Source organism: Phascolarctos cinereus, unplaced genomic scaffold, assembly GCF_003287225.1.
Source record: "Phascolarctos cinereus isolate Bilbo 61053 unplaced genomic scaffold, phaCin_HiC Scaffold_5;HRSCAF=322, whole genome shotgun sequence".
NCBI classification, from domain to species: domain Eukaryota; kingdom Metazoa; phylum Chordata; class Mammalia; order Diprotodontia; family Phascolarctidae; genus Phascolarctos; species Phascolarctos cinereus.
Genome location: NW_027555958.1, coordinates 364,114,629 through 364,129,315, shown reverse-complemented (window position 1 = coordinate 364,129,315; position 14,687 = coordinate 364,114,629). Strand labels below are relative to the sequence as shown.

The window sequence follows — 14,687 nt, the reverse complement described above, 5'->3', positions numbered from 1 at the left end:
CAGCACTTAACATGGCACCAGGCAAATAACTGGCACTTTAAAAATGTCTGTGGATGAATTAGATCATACTCTTTTGTAGTTTATGTGTTGTTCTTATAATATTGTTTGCAATCAGGCACCTAGTACTGGAATCTATATCTTTGTAAGTATTACAAGACGACCAGAAAAGTCCAAATGAGACTAAACATTAGTTATTTACAACTCCTTCTCCATATCCCTTTATTAAACAAGAGTACTACTGTTGGACTTACAGTTAATAAAATGTACCCAAATCCCATTACGATAGTTCAAGGTCATTCTTACTGAAAAAGAAAACTATTAACCCAATTGGTACAACACATTCTAAGAATCAGCATGCATGTCACCCAATGCCATACAATCAAAATCATATTATAAGTGCATTTAAAAAAATCTAATTATCTGCACCTAGACCTTCCCCTGCCTACCTCCAAATTATAATATGTCCAATTTAACCTGAATTATTTTCTCCAATTTATTTAGCCTTAGAATTACAAAGTTTTAAATATTTAAATTTAACCTAATTTCATCTAATATTTAACCTGAATTTCCCCCACTGTGTCTTAAACCCCATTACTTGTTGTCCTGTCTTTGTTGACTAATGATAAAAATGGGTCCCTATACTCTACATAACATCTCTTTATGTATATGTAGACAGTTATCATGTTTCCCCTCAGTCTTCTTTTCCTAAGATTAAACATTCTCAGGTCTCTTAACCTTTCCTTTTAGGTCTCATTTTCTAAACCCTTCATCATTTTTGTTGCTCTCTTCTGAAATCTCTGACCAATTTGTCTATCTTTTTAAAAGTCTGCTGTCCCAAACTGAATATGGTACACCTTATCAAGAGATAATCATTTCCAAGGAGATCCAATTACCTTGTTTGTTTTATACATAATAAGAATGCTAATACAACTTAGTGCAACATTTACTTCCAATAAAAGCATCGTACTCTTGACTTGTTATGAATTTATCATCTAATATCAATTTCTGATCCTTTTTAATATTCCAGGAATTGCATTCAGGTCTTCCTGACTCCAGTGTTCAATTTACTATGCCCCCTACCTACTTCTATATTTTCTATTCATTTCATGGGGAAAAAATATCTTCAATAGAGCTTTTCCATGGAAGTTAAGACACTATATAATAAAATATATAAGGCATCATCCCTATTCTCAAGGAGTTTGTGATTAATTCTATAATCATTCCACTCAGAAAAACAGAACTATACTATCATAGATCACATTTATATAACGTTTTGTAATTTACAAAGAACTTTCCTCACAAAGACACTGACAGCACGATTCTTATCTTCATTTTACGCAAAATGAAATTAAGGCTCAACAAGTTTAGAGGACTTACCTAGAGTCTCAGACCTGCAGCCAGGCCTTCTGACATCAAATCCATAGCTCTTTCTACTAGACCATAGTCTCGCTACAATGAAACTGAGGAGCAATTAACTAAGGAATAATTACAGCACTCTAGACTACCTTTAGGATTTTAGGACATTCTTCGAGGCTGCCAAATTTATCCTATACAGCAGTTAAAATCATAGAATTATAGATTTAGAACTGACCTTAGAGGTCATCCAGTCTAATCTCCTAATTTTAGAGAGGAAAAACCTGCAGCCCAGAGAAGATAAATAACTTGACCAAGGTCACAAAGGTGATGAAGATCAAAGCTACGATTTAAACTCAGGCCCTCTGATTGCACATCCCGCTGTCTTACCCTGATACACACTGCCACTTTGGCTAGAATCACACCCTACTGAAGATATCAGACAGTGTGGCAAGGTCAGCAAATACTGAAAAGGAAGCCATGGTCTTCTCTGGTATCTGCTGAGTAGGGAAAAAAAATCATACCTGCTGTTAACCCTGTCAAATGTACATCTGTTACCACGTAGTTATACCTTGCATCCCATTCAAAATTGCTAAGCAATCACAGAGCTGCATCTCCCAAGCAGATGAGAAGACAAGGTTTAAAGGGATAGGTATGAATGGTGATATTCTTTAGACTCTGATTACTGAAAGATTTTTTCTTATCAAACTGGTTAAATATCTAATGCAACAATGCTACATCACACTGTTAGAAAGTAACAGTCCATCAGCAGTGATGCAGCTAATGCTCCTTAGAAGTTCAGATGAGAAATAACCCGCCCTTTAAAAATAAAAGATCATTCTCACCACATAGTGCAGAATCTTCAAAGTCTGTGAAGAACTGTTCAATCAAAGGAGGGGAGAAAAATGTCAAGTGGCTACTAGAATTTGGACTACCTTAGATGCAACTCTGCAAATTAAACTCTACACTTTCCTTTAAATGAATAAAGATCTAGACTCATAGATTTAGGACTGGAAGGGACCTTACAGGAATCCAACCCCCTCATTTTCCCTACAAAGGTGAGGTGATCTGAAAACACCATGGAAGTAACAAGTGGCCGAGTGTAATTTGAATCCAGATATTCTAAATGTTACACACTTTCTACCACATAATTCTTCCTCTACTATTCTTCCTTATGTTAAGCTTTCCTGAGGATATTAAGGTATTCAAATAAGAAAGAATATTTAAACAAAGCTGCAAGCATAGTTTGCTCTTCAGTCATTTTAGTTGTGTCCAACTTTTCAGGATCCCATTTGGAGTTTTCTTGGCAAAGATACTGGAGTGATTTGCCATTTCCTTCCCCAGTTCATTTTACAGATGAGGAACTGAGGCAAACCTAGTTAGTTAAGTGATTTTCCCAGAGCCACACAGCTAGTAAGTGTCTGAGGCCAAATTTGAACTCAGGAAAATTAGCCTTCTTAATTCTGAGCCCAGTGCTCTATCCATTGAGCCACCTAGACGCTCTCTGGTTATAATGTAATAAGAAGAATAACAGCAGAGGGGGTTTATACATAAATAAACAAAGTGTAGGTTGCCAGCAAGATGACCCAGAAATCCTAATGCAAGAAGACCAATTTGGCTTTAGAGGTATTAAGATTTTGTTGTATAATGATATTGATGAGTTGCTCTGTAGCTTACTATTAAAGTTATTCCAGTGGTCACAATATGTAACACCTTAAATGGAGTATAATGGGGGCAAAAATACAAATACCTCTACAATGTCACATTTGGCGATCACACTGAGACACCTCACATCTCTTTGGGCTTGGTTCACTTCTCTATCTTGATCTTACACTCTAAGTTCTAACTTTCCAGAAATAGATGACCCCTGTACACATCACATTCAAGCTCTCTCAGGGTGCTGGAATAACACATCTGAGAGGAAATATACTTATCCTGTATATCACTCTAGCTCTTAAATGTCTATCCAATGTGTTTCTAATATACATACCAGTCATTCAGAATAATTACCCTTTTAGATCTTAATCATAATCAGTTGGTAACAAAGCAAAAGAACAACATAGATACTGAAATATTAAAGCAAATATATGTGATAAAAAAAATACTTTGGAATACACCTATGAAGGCAACCAGATCATACCCTTCCACCAAGTCACTCATTAGCTATGTTGAAGAATGGGCACACATTGATGAGAACCTAGCAAGGTTCCCACAATATAAGGGAGAAAAACTTATGTGCTTAGGGAAACTCACAAATTTCAACTTTACTGGCCCTTTAGAAACATCTGTTTCCCACAAACTTCTCTGCTCACTGACTATTGTTCATCACTACTCTTCAGCTGAGAGAGTTCTCTTCTCTACTTGAAAGTAGCCTTCCAAATTCTTTCAGTCAACCATCACCCTTAAAAAGGTGTTTAGAAAATGTTAGTTCTTAATGTGAATAGCAGTTGCCTTAAAATCAGATAATCATAGGTTCCCAAAGCAGATGATACTGTCCCCTGGGGAGCACTGAAATGATCCAGGAGGGACAGTAGTAGCCATAGGTGCAATAGGGGGACATTGAAGAAAATTAAAGGGGCAGTGGAAACATAAGGAAAGAAGAGAAGAGAATTTTGAAAAACCGTTTGTACATGTTTCTGTTGTGTAACAGAGTTAAAGTCATAGTGATTACATTATTTTCCAAAGAAACACACACAATGTAAATTATAACCAATCAGTGGTCAAGTCCACCAATAGGTCTTAACAGACAAGTGTTGGTGGGCAAGCATGCTGCAAATTGTCAGGAAGTCCAGCATGCACAGGTAGGAATATGTATGTGTAATGACTTGACTACAAGACAATACTATGTATTACATAACACAATATTGCATTGTCAAAATTTCAATGCAGAAAAAACCCACAAATTTACAATTGTTAAAGATGCTTCTCCTAAATATATACATACATACATGTATATATATATATATATATATATATATATATATATATATATATGACACTAATTTTTTTAAAAAAAAAACTGTTACAGGGTTAAAGAAAGTAGATTTCCAGGGACAGTGCTATTTTTTTTTTTAAAAAGGAGAGGTAAGCCAAATAAGTTTGGGAACCTCTTGTCTAGATCATCAGACTGGCTCCACAAGCCATACAGAGCAGAGAAGCCAATTAGTAATGTTGTAAGCAAGAAGCTCACAGCAATACAGTCCTCTCATCAGAATAGTAGAGCAGCTTACATATGTTCTTCTGCTTTTCCTTCTCAACCAAAAGGTAGCAACAGAGAATGAGCCTTGATGCAAAACTTCACCTTTCTCAAACTCTTCTCAGAGATGAAAGACAATAACTATCACTGGAACTCTTGGCCAATAGTACCAATTCCCTCTGATCAATCAGGGAAGACAGCTGAAACCTCTCACAGCTGGCTTCTTCTGATTACCACAGTTTCATTAGAGGAGAAGTTGGTTAGCTCCCTCACCCCCATCTTTTGTCTTCAGTTCTTCTCAGGTCTCCTTTCCCTAGTGTTGCTGCTTTCTCTTGTCCTTTTCCTAGCATTCTCTTACTGCAGAGAACAAGTTATAGTTCAATGGCTTATATGAGAGCCTCCCAACTCTCTCTGTCACTCATCTTTTACATAACAGGTCACTCCCCAAATTTCTACTAAGTTAATAGTTTTTCTTTAATCATACTTCACTCTTTAAATGTTTGTATGACTTTTCATTTTCTTACTTTTCTTTAGTTATAAAACACATGTATGCAAATTAGCTAAGGTATTCATCATACTGCCTCCGAAGTCTCTAACAAAGTGATCTTTCTCTTTGGTGCCTCAAAGCTATATTTCTTCACAATCACAGAGTTGTAGTTTTTAATAAATGAAAAATACTTCTTCACTTTTATAGAGCACTAAACTATTCCCACAAAAGGGAAACATCATTCCATATCATTAACAAAGAAATCCAAGTCCCCAGATCTACACCACAAAACATTTTCCCTTCAAAAATGTCCAAATCAGGGGGCAGAGCCAAGATAGCAGAACAGAGATAGCAACCCAGCTGGATTTTTCCAATATTCCCCTGCAAACAACTTTAAAATAATGCATCAAAAAAAATTTTGGAGCAGCAGAGTAAACAAAAGGTCAGGTCTAAAACAACTTAAGAGCTCAGCAAGAGAGATCTGTGACACCAGGACAGGGGGTGGCCCACAGTGCATGCTGAAATAATGCCAGCAGGCCTTAGAAGCAGCAACAGTAGCTTAAGGAGATCTTAGCCTAGAGACTATAAGGAGGTGAGATAGTGGTCAGAAAGAGATTATAGAGGATCCTTTGCTAGCACTAGATGCAGCTGAAGCTGTTTGGCAACTCTATTACCCATACGAAGTTCTGGGTCACAGTTTCAGGGCTGAGGGGAGCAGTGGTGGTTGGTCACAAAGGAGCAAGGGACCTGGTTAAAGTTCCAAGTCAGGGAGAAGCACTAGCACTTGTGGCTGCAGGAGATCAAGAGGCTATGGTCATAGCTCTAAGGCTTAAAGAAGCACTGGCACATGCAATTATAGAGGATCAGAGGTAAAGACCAGAATACAGACCAGGAGAGAAGTGATCACACCTCTACCCAGATTACACCACCTTGGAAGCACCAACAACTTGCAGGTTTCCAGAAAACTATCTCTGAAAACAGCAACTCAAAAAATGCTGGAATTTGGGACAGTGCTTCCTTTTTTTATATAAATGTATTTATTTTCAGTTTTCAATATTTACTTCAACAAGATTTTGAGTTCCAAATTTACAACACATCTCACCCCTCCCCCCACCCCAAGTGGCATGCATTCTGAATATCCCTTCCCCTAGTCTGCCCTCTCTTCTATCTCTTCGCTCCTTCTCTTATCTCCTTCCCTTCTATTTTCCTATAGGTCAGGACAGACTTCTGGACCCCATTTCCTGTATTTCTTATTTCCAAGTAGCATGGGAAAACATTTTTTTAAACATATGTTTTTAAAACTTTAGGTTTCAAATCTTCTCCCTTCCTCCCTCCCCACCCACCCTCATTGAAAAGGCAAGCAACTCAATTTGGTTATACATGTGCACTTATGCAAAACACTTCCATAGTAGACACGTTATGAAAAACTAACTCTATTTCCCTTAATCCTATACTGCCCTCCCATTTATTCTATTCTTTCTTTTGACCCTGTCCCTCTTCAGAAGTATTTACTTCTGATTACCCCCTTTCCAATCAGCCCTCATCTCTATAATCCCCCTGTTCTCTTGTCCCCTTCTCCCCCTATTTTCCCACAGGGTAAGACAGATTTCCTTACCCAATTGAATGTGCATGTTATTCCCTCCTTAAGACCAAATCCTATGTGAATAAGATCCACTCATTCCCTCTCACCTTCCCCCATTTCCCCTCCACTGCAAGAACATTTTCTTTTATGTTTTTTTTATGAGATAATTTACCCCATTATACCTCTCCCTTTCTTCTTCTCCAAATATAATCCTCTCTAATCCCTTAATTTTATTCTCTGGATATGGCCCCTTAATCTTCAACTCACCCTGTGCCCTCTATCTGTCTATCTATCTATCTACCTATACATACATACAATTTTTTTTCCTTCAACTACCCTAATACTGACAAAGGTCTCGTGAGTTATAAATATCATCTTTCCATGCAGGAATGTAAATAGTTCAACCTTAATAAGTCTCTTATGATTTCTCTTTCCTGTTTACCTCTTCATGTTCCACTGGAGTCTTGTATTTGAAAGTCAAATTTTCTATTCAGCTCTGGTCTTTTCATCAAGAATGCTTGAAAGTCCTCTATTTCACTGAATGACCATTTTTTCCCCCTGAAGGATTATACTCAGTTTTGCTGGGTAGATAATTCTTGGTTGTAATCGTATCTCCTCTGCCCTCCGGAACATTATATTCCATTCCCTGTGGTCCTTTAATGTAGAAGCTGCTAAATCTTGTGTTATCCTGATTGTGTTTCCACAGTACTTGAATTGTTTCTTTCTGGCAGCTTGTAATATTTTCTTCTTCACCTGGGAACTCTGGAATTTGGCTACAATATTCCTAGGAGTTTTCCTTTGGGGATCTCTTTCAGGAGGAGATCAGTGGATTCTTTCAATTTCTATTTTGCCCTCTGGTTCTAATATATCAGGGCAGTTTTCCTTGATAATTTCTTGAAAGATGATGTCTAGGCTCTTTTTTGATCATGGCTTTCAGATAGTCCAATAATTTTTAAATTCTCTCTCCTGGATCTATTTTCCAGGTCAGTTGTTTTTCCAATGAGATATTTCACATTCTATTTTTCATTCTTTTGGATTTGTTTTACAGTGTCTTGATTTCTCATAAAGTCACTAGCCTCCAATTGCTCTATTCTAATTTTTAAGGAAGTATTTTTTCAGTAATCTTTTGGACTTCCTTTTCCATTTGGCCAATTTTTCTTTTTAGGGCATTCTTCTCATCATGGGCTTTTTGGACCTCTTTTGCCATTTGGGTTAAGCTACTTTTTAAGTTGTTATTTTGTTCAGTATTTTTTTAGGTCTCTTTTAGCAAGCTGTTGACTTGTTTTTCATGATTTTCTTGCATCACTCTCATTTTCTTCCCAGTTTTTCCTCTACTTCCTTACTTGCTTCTCAAAATCCCTTTTGAGCTCTTCCCAGGCCTGGGACTGATTCATATTTTCCTTGGAGGCTTTGGATGTAGGACTCTGACTTTGTTGTCTTCTTCTGGTTGTATATTTTGATCTTTCTTTGTCACCAAAGTAAGATAATATAGTCTGACTCTTTTTGCACTGCTTGCTCATGATCCCGGCCAATTACTTGAGTTTTAAACTCTTTGTTAAGGTAAGAGTATGCTTCCAATGTAGAGAATATACTGTCCCAAGCTTCAGGGGTTTATGTAGCTGTTTTCAGAGATACTTGTAGGGACCCATAAATTTTCAGTTCTTGCAAGGTGGTATGATAAAGGGCGAGGTGTTTACTCCTTTCCTGGTCTGTGCTGTGGTTTATTAGTGACCACAAGCACTCCTTTCTGTCCTGGAACTGTGAGGAAGGTTTCCTGTCCACAGTCACTACAAGCTCCACTGTGCCAGTGCTCCTCCTCACCCCAGGAGCCCTGTCCAGAACTGTGACCCAGATCCAAGCATGGGCAAAGCAAGAGATTCCTGCCTCAGCACCAGCAGAGAGATCCCTGCAATCCCCCTCTGATCAGCCACTTGATTCCACCTCAGTCTGTGGGCCAGAAGCTCAGGAAGCAGCTGCCCACTCCAGGGCCACACTGTTGGGGAATGGAGGTGAGACCCCACCTTCCTCTCTCAGCACCACAGAAACAGACATTTCCCACTGACCTTCTAAGTTGTCTTTGGCATTCATGGATTGAGGAGTCTGGAAACCACCACAGCTGCGCGTGATTCACTCCTCTGAGGCCTACTCCAGGTTTGCTGTGGCCTGCACACCCATGCCGTGCTGCACTCCACTCCCAGCCCCATGAGATACACCTTTCCGATCAATCATCCAGGTTGTCTTGGGCTGGAAATTTGTTTTACTCTGTCTTTTTGTGGGTTAAGCTGCCTTAGAATTTCTTAGAGCCATTTTTATAGGTATTTGGAGGGTTTGGGGGAGAGCTCAGCAAGTTGCTGCTTTCACTCTGCCATCTTGGCTCCGCCCTTGGGACAGTGCTTCCTCAACCCTAAATGAGCAGAGCCTGACTTTAACATAAAATTCAAAGTCAAGAAATAGTCTGGGAAAATGAGCAAACAACAACAACAAAAGAACTTGACTATAAAAATCTACTATGGTGGCAGGGAAAATCAAGACCCAAACTCAGAAGACAACAATGTGAAAACAGCTATACACAAAGCCGCAAAGATAAATGCTATTTGGACACAGCCCAACAAGGCTTCCTAGAAGAGTGAAAAGAAATGAGTGGTGGGAAGGAAAATTAGGAAAAAAAAATAAAAGCAATGCAAGAAAAATAAGAAAAAGAGAACAGCTTGGTAAAAAGTCAAAAAATTGAAGAAAGCAATGCCTTAAAAGAAAGAATTTGTGTAATGGTAAAGGAGGAACAAAAATTCATCAAAGAAAATAACTCCTTAAAAAGCATAATTGGTCAAATAGAAAAGGAGGTACAAAAGTTCAATGAGTAAAAGAATTCCTTAAAAATTAGAATTGAGCAAGTAGAAACTAATGACTCCTTGAGAATTCAAGAAACAGTAAAACAGAGTTAAAAGAAGAAAATATGAAATATTTCATTACAAAAACAACTGACCTGGGAAATAAATCATAGGCAATTTAAGAATTATTGAACAAGATTCCCAAGGTAAAATAGAAGTTGAAAAAATCCACTGATCACCTCCAAAAAGAGATCCCAAAATGAAACTCTCAGGAATAATATAGGCAAATTCCAGAGCTCCTAGGTTAAGGAGAAAATGTTGCAAGCAGCAAGAAAGAAACAATTCAAATATCATGAAATCAGTCAGGATCACACAAGATTTAGTAACTTCCTCATTAAAGGAGTAAAGGGCTTGAAATATAGTATTCCAGAAGACAAAGGAGACAGAATTTCAACCAAGAAAAACTTACCTGGCAAAACTAGGTGTAATTTTTCGGGGGAAAATGGATATTTAATGACATAAAGGACTTTCAAGCATTCCTGATGAAAGGACAGAGTTGACTAGAAAATCTGACATTCAAACAGAAGGCTCAAGAGAAGCATAAACATGAAAGACAAATCACAAAAGACTTAACAAGGTTAATCTTTATGCTCTTATATGGGAAGATGATAAATGTAACTTTAATATCTTTATCATTATTAGGGCAGTTAGAAGGAGTCTACATAGAGAAAGGCCATAGGTGTAAGTCGATTATGTTGGAATGATCACAAAAAAAAAATGAAGTGGTGAGAAAGAAATTCACTGGGAGAATGGCAAAGGAAGGAGTAAAATGGTGAAATTTTTCTCACATATAAAAGGCATGCAAGGAAGAACTTTTATAGTGGAAAGGAAAATGGGGGGAGGAGGTAGGCAAGGCTTAAATCTCACTGTCATAATTGATTCAAAGAGGGAGGAATATATTTATATATACACACACTCAGTTGGCTATGGAAATCTGTCTTACCCAAGAGGGAAATAGGACTGGAAAGGGATAAGAGAAAGGTGGAGAGGATTATAAAAGGAAGGATGGGTTCAGGGAGGCAACAGTCAGAAACAAAATACTTTTGAGGAGTGACAGGATAATAAGAAAAAGAAAAGGATAAACAGAAAAAAATGGGATGGAGTGACAAAGACATTAGTTATCATAACTGTAAACATGAATGGGATGAGCTCACCCCTAAAACAGAAGCAGATAGTAGAATGGATTAGAAACTAGAATCAAACAATATGTGGTTTAAAAGAGGCACATTTGAAACAGAAAGGCACACACACAGAGTGAAAATAAGGGGCTGGAGCTGAAGTAAAAAAAAGTCATGGGTAGCAGTCATGATTTCAGACAAAGCAAAAATGGACCTAAATAAAAGATAATCAGGGAAACTATATTTTGCTAAAAGGTACCATAGACAATGAAAAGATAATCAGGGAAACTATATTTTGCTAAAAGGTACCATAGACAATGAAGTAATATAAAAAAAAATTACAGCAAGTTTCTCTGATAAAGACTTCATCTCTCAAATATATAGGGAACTGAGTTAAGTTGATAAAAATAAGAGCCATTCCTCAATTGATAAATAGTCAAAGGATATGAACAGTTTTCAGAAGAAGAAATCAAAGCTGTCTATACTCATATGAAAAAGTGCTCTAACTCACTAGTGATTAGAGAAATGCAAATCAAAATAACTCTGGGGTACCACCTCACACCTATTAGAAATGATAAATACTGTAGGGCATGAAGGGAAATCAGTACATTAATGAACATTGATACATTAAGTGGAGTTGTGAACTGGACCAACAGATCTGGAGAACAATTTGGAACTATGCCCAAAAGGCTATAAAACTGTGTGTACCCTGTTTGACCCAAAAATACAACTACTATGTCTCGATCCCAGAGATAAACAGAAAAAAGGAAAGGATATCTCTGTACAAAAATATTTGTAGCAGCTCTTTTTTGTGGTGGCATAGAATTGAAAATTGAAGGGATGCTCATCAATCCGGGGATGGCTAAACAAGATGTGGCATACACTTGTGATGGAGTAGTACTATTCTATAAGAAATGATGATGGATAGTTTCAGAAAATTATGGGAAGACTTATATGAACTGATGCAAAGTGAAATGAGCAGAACCAGGAGATCATTGAACACAGTGACAGAGATACTGTAATGATGATTAACTGTGAAAGACCAACCTGCACTGATCAGTGCAATGATCCAAGACAATTCCAAAGGACTCATGATGAAAAAATGCTATACACCTCCACAGAGAATTATGAACTCCAATAACAAATTGAAGTAAAACTTTTCACTCTGTTTTTCTTGCTTTTTTGTGATTTAACTAACATGGAAAAATGTTTTACATGATTTCACATGCATAGTTGATATCAGATTACTTGCCTTCTAATTGGGTAGATGAGAGGCAGGAGGTGGAGAGAGAATTTGGAACTCAATTATTTTTAAATGTTAAGAATAACTAAATAATATGTTTAATTTTTAAAATGTCCAAATCCCATCTGAAAGCTGTATTTCATACACATGTTTTTGTAATGTATATATAAACAAAATTCTTTTTCTACTTACATTAAGTATGAAAATGTTCATCCATAATAGGTCAATATCTTACATCCTTTGACAATGCAGATCTCTTCCTTTGCACAAAAAGTACTTTAATGTCCTTTTCTAATTAACTGCTTCTTATGAAAAGGACCTTAATGATACAATGTTTCTTACAGTGGAATGTTCCCCATTATTGGAATACAATCTACCCTTCAAGAGCTTATTTAGAAAGAATGAGATGGGGGAAAAGAAAGGGGGAAAGGAGAAAAATAATTTTTAATAAAATATACTAACATTAGAAAACCTTGGAACCGGAGGGTGTAAGCAATGTAGAAAAAATTGAACAAAATTAAATGGAAGCAGAAACAGAATGATATTATGATATAAGAATACTGTCGATCACTTATACTGAAAGAGAAAATAGATGAGGAATTTGAGAAATGGATTATAAGCCTGACACAAAGGCTCACAGGGTCACATAGCCAGTATCTGGGGCAGGATTTGAACTCAGTTTTTCCTGACTCCTTATCCAAAATTTTTTCCCACTGCACCAAATAGCTGCCTAAATAACTTACACACTAAACAATTGGTGGGTCAAAGAACAAATCATAGAAACAATAGATAATTTCATTTAAGATGGTGACAAAAATGAGACAATATACCAAAATTTGGAGGATGCAGTCAAAGTCCTTAAGGGAAAATTTGTATCTCAAATCACTTTCATCAGTGAAAAAGAATAACAAAGAGATGAATGAATTGGGCATTCTACTGAAAACAACAATAACAACAACAACAACTGGTTATAACCCCAATTAAACATCTAGAAAGAAATTATGAAAATCAGTCTTGCCGAAATTAGATTTAGACCAGCGACTCATGCCATGTACCAAAATAGGCTCCAAAGAATATTAACTTAGATATAAAATTTCATATCATAAACAAATCAAAGAACTGAGGAAGAAATTACCTTTCACATGAACAAATTCATGAACAAAAAAGGGAGACAATCACAGAAGATAAACTAGGCAGTTTTGATTACACAAAATTGACAAAATTTTACATAAACAAAATCAATGCTGCCAAAATGAGAAAGGAAGCAGTTAACTAGGGAAAAAATCTTTTCAGGAAGTTTTTCTGATAAAAGTATCACTTCTAAAATATGTAAGAAATTGATTCAAATATATGAGTCATACTCCGATTTAAAAATGGACAAAAGATATGATAGTTTTCAGGGAAATAAGTTCATGTTATTTATAGCTAGATAAAAAAAATGCTCTAAGTCACTAACAATTAGGAAAAATCCAAATAAAGCAACTCTGTGATTCTATCTCACACCCATCAGATTAAAAAAGTTGACCCAAAAAAAAGTGGGAAGGGGGGGAAATGACAAATATTAGAAAGGCTGTGGGAAAATAAGCACAGGGCACTGTTGGTAAGAGTTGAGATTGGTCTAGACATTTTGGAAAATAATTTGGAATTGTGCCCCCTAAATTATTAGTCTGTACATACTCTCTTACTCATGGATATCACTACTAGGTCTATTTATACACTTCCAAAAACAAAAAAGAGGGGAAAAAAAAGAATAACAAGAATAAAAAATATGCATAGTAATTCCTTTTGTAGTGTCAAAGAACTGGAAACTTAAGAGCTGCCCATTGGTGGTGTCTACTATCACCCCCTGACAAAGAGATAATAGGTTCAAGATACAGAATGAGACATATATTTTGGGACATAGACAATGTGGAAATTTGTTTTGCTTGAGTATACATTTGTTACAAGGTTATTGGGTTTTTTTTTTCTTTTTCTTTTCAATGAGAGGATGTCGGGCAAGGACTGGGGAGGTGAGAGGATAAACCAGAAAAAAAGTAGCACTAGAAGAGCTAGATATGACAAGAAAAAAATTAAAGGAGAGACTGAAAAGAGGAAGGGAAAAGAGGGCTCAGCTGCCACAGAGGAGAGTTCTAGGAGGGCCATTGATACCCTTCAGGCATCCTGAAGCAGATGCTTAGGCCGAAGCTACTGGCTATACTGATCTTCTCAGGGAATTTCCAAAAGCAGTCTGGTAGAAGAGAAAAAAGCCATCCTTGAAGCGATTCTGTCCTTACAAAGGCTAGCTTATATATAAATATTGTTTAAAATGAATAGATATGTAAAATTCAACCTTGAGTATATTTATCATTTAATATAGTGCTTGTCATTGGCTAATAGAAAAGTAAACATTTTATATCCTAACTAGCTATTCCTTTTCATTGACTGGCTAGGTAGCCATCCCTTCTGGAGTCCATATGCTGCAGTAGAGACAGAGTTAGGTCTGGGGGAGTGGACTGATGCCTATTTATACAAAATAATGATCCTTAGAGGAATATTGCATTAAATAGAAATTACTGGCAGCTGAGTAGAGGATATGCTGGAGTTGAGAGAGACTTGCAGCAGGCAGAACAACTATTGCAGGCTACTGGAATAGTTGGGGCATACCACCACAGGGCAGAAGCAGTATGAGAAGAGAGAAAGGAACATTTTGGAGAGATGTTACAAAGGTGAAATTGACAGGCCTGTCAATCCAATCAGCAGATTGGATGTGGGGGTGGGGTATTTATATGGGATTGAAAGGATAGTGATTCCCTCAACAATAATAGGGAAGTTTTGAAGTGG

The 14,687-nt window shown here is 36.9% G+C and overlaps 1 protein-coding gene across 1 annotated transcript in view; it reads right to left on the bottom strand.

Annotated features, from left to right (window-relative positions):
* Positions 1 to 14,687, bottom strand: part of USH2A (usherin) — a 962,202-nt gene that overhangs the window by 673,084 nt on the left and 274,431 nt on the right.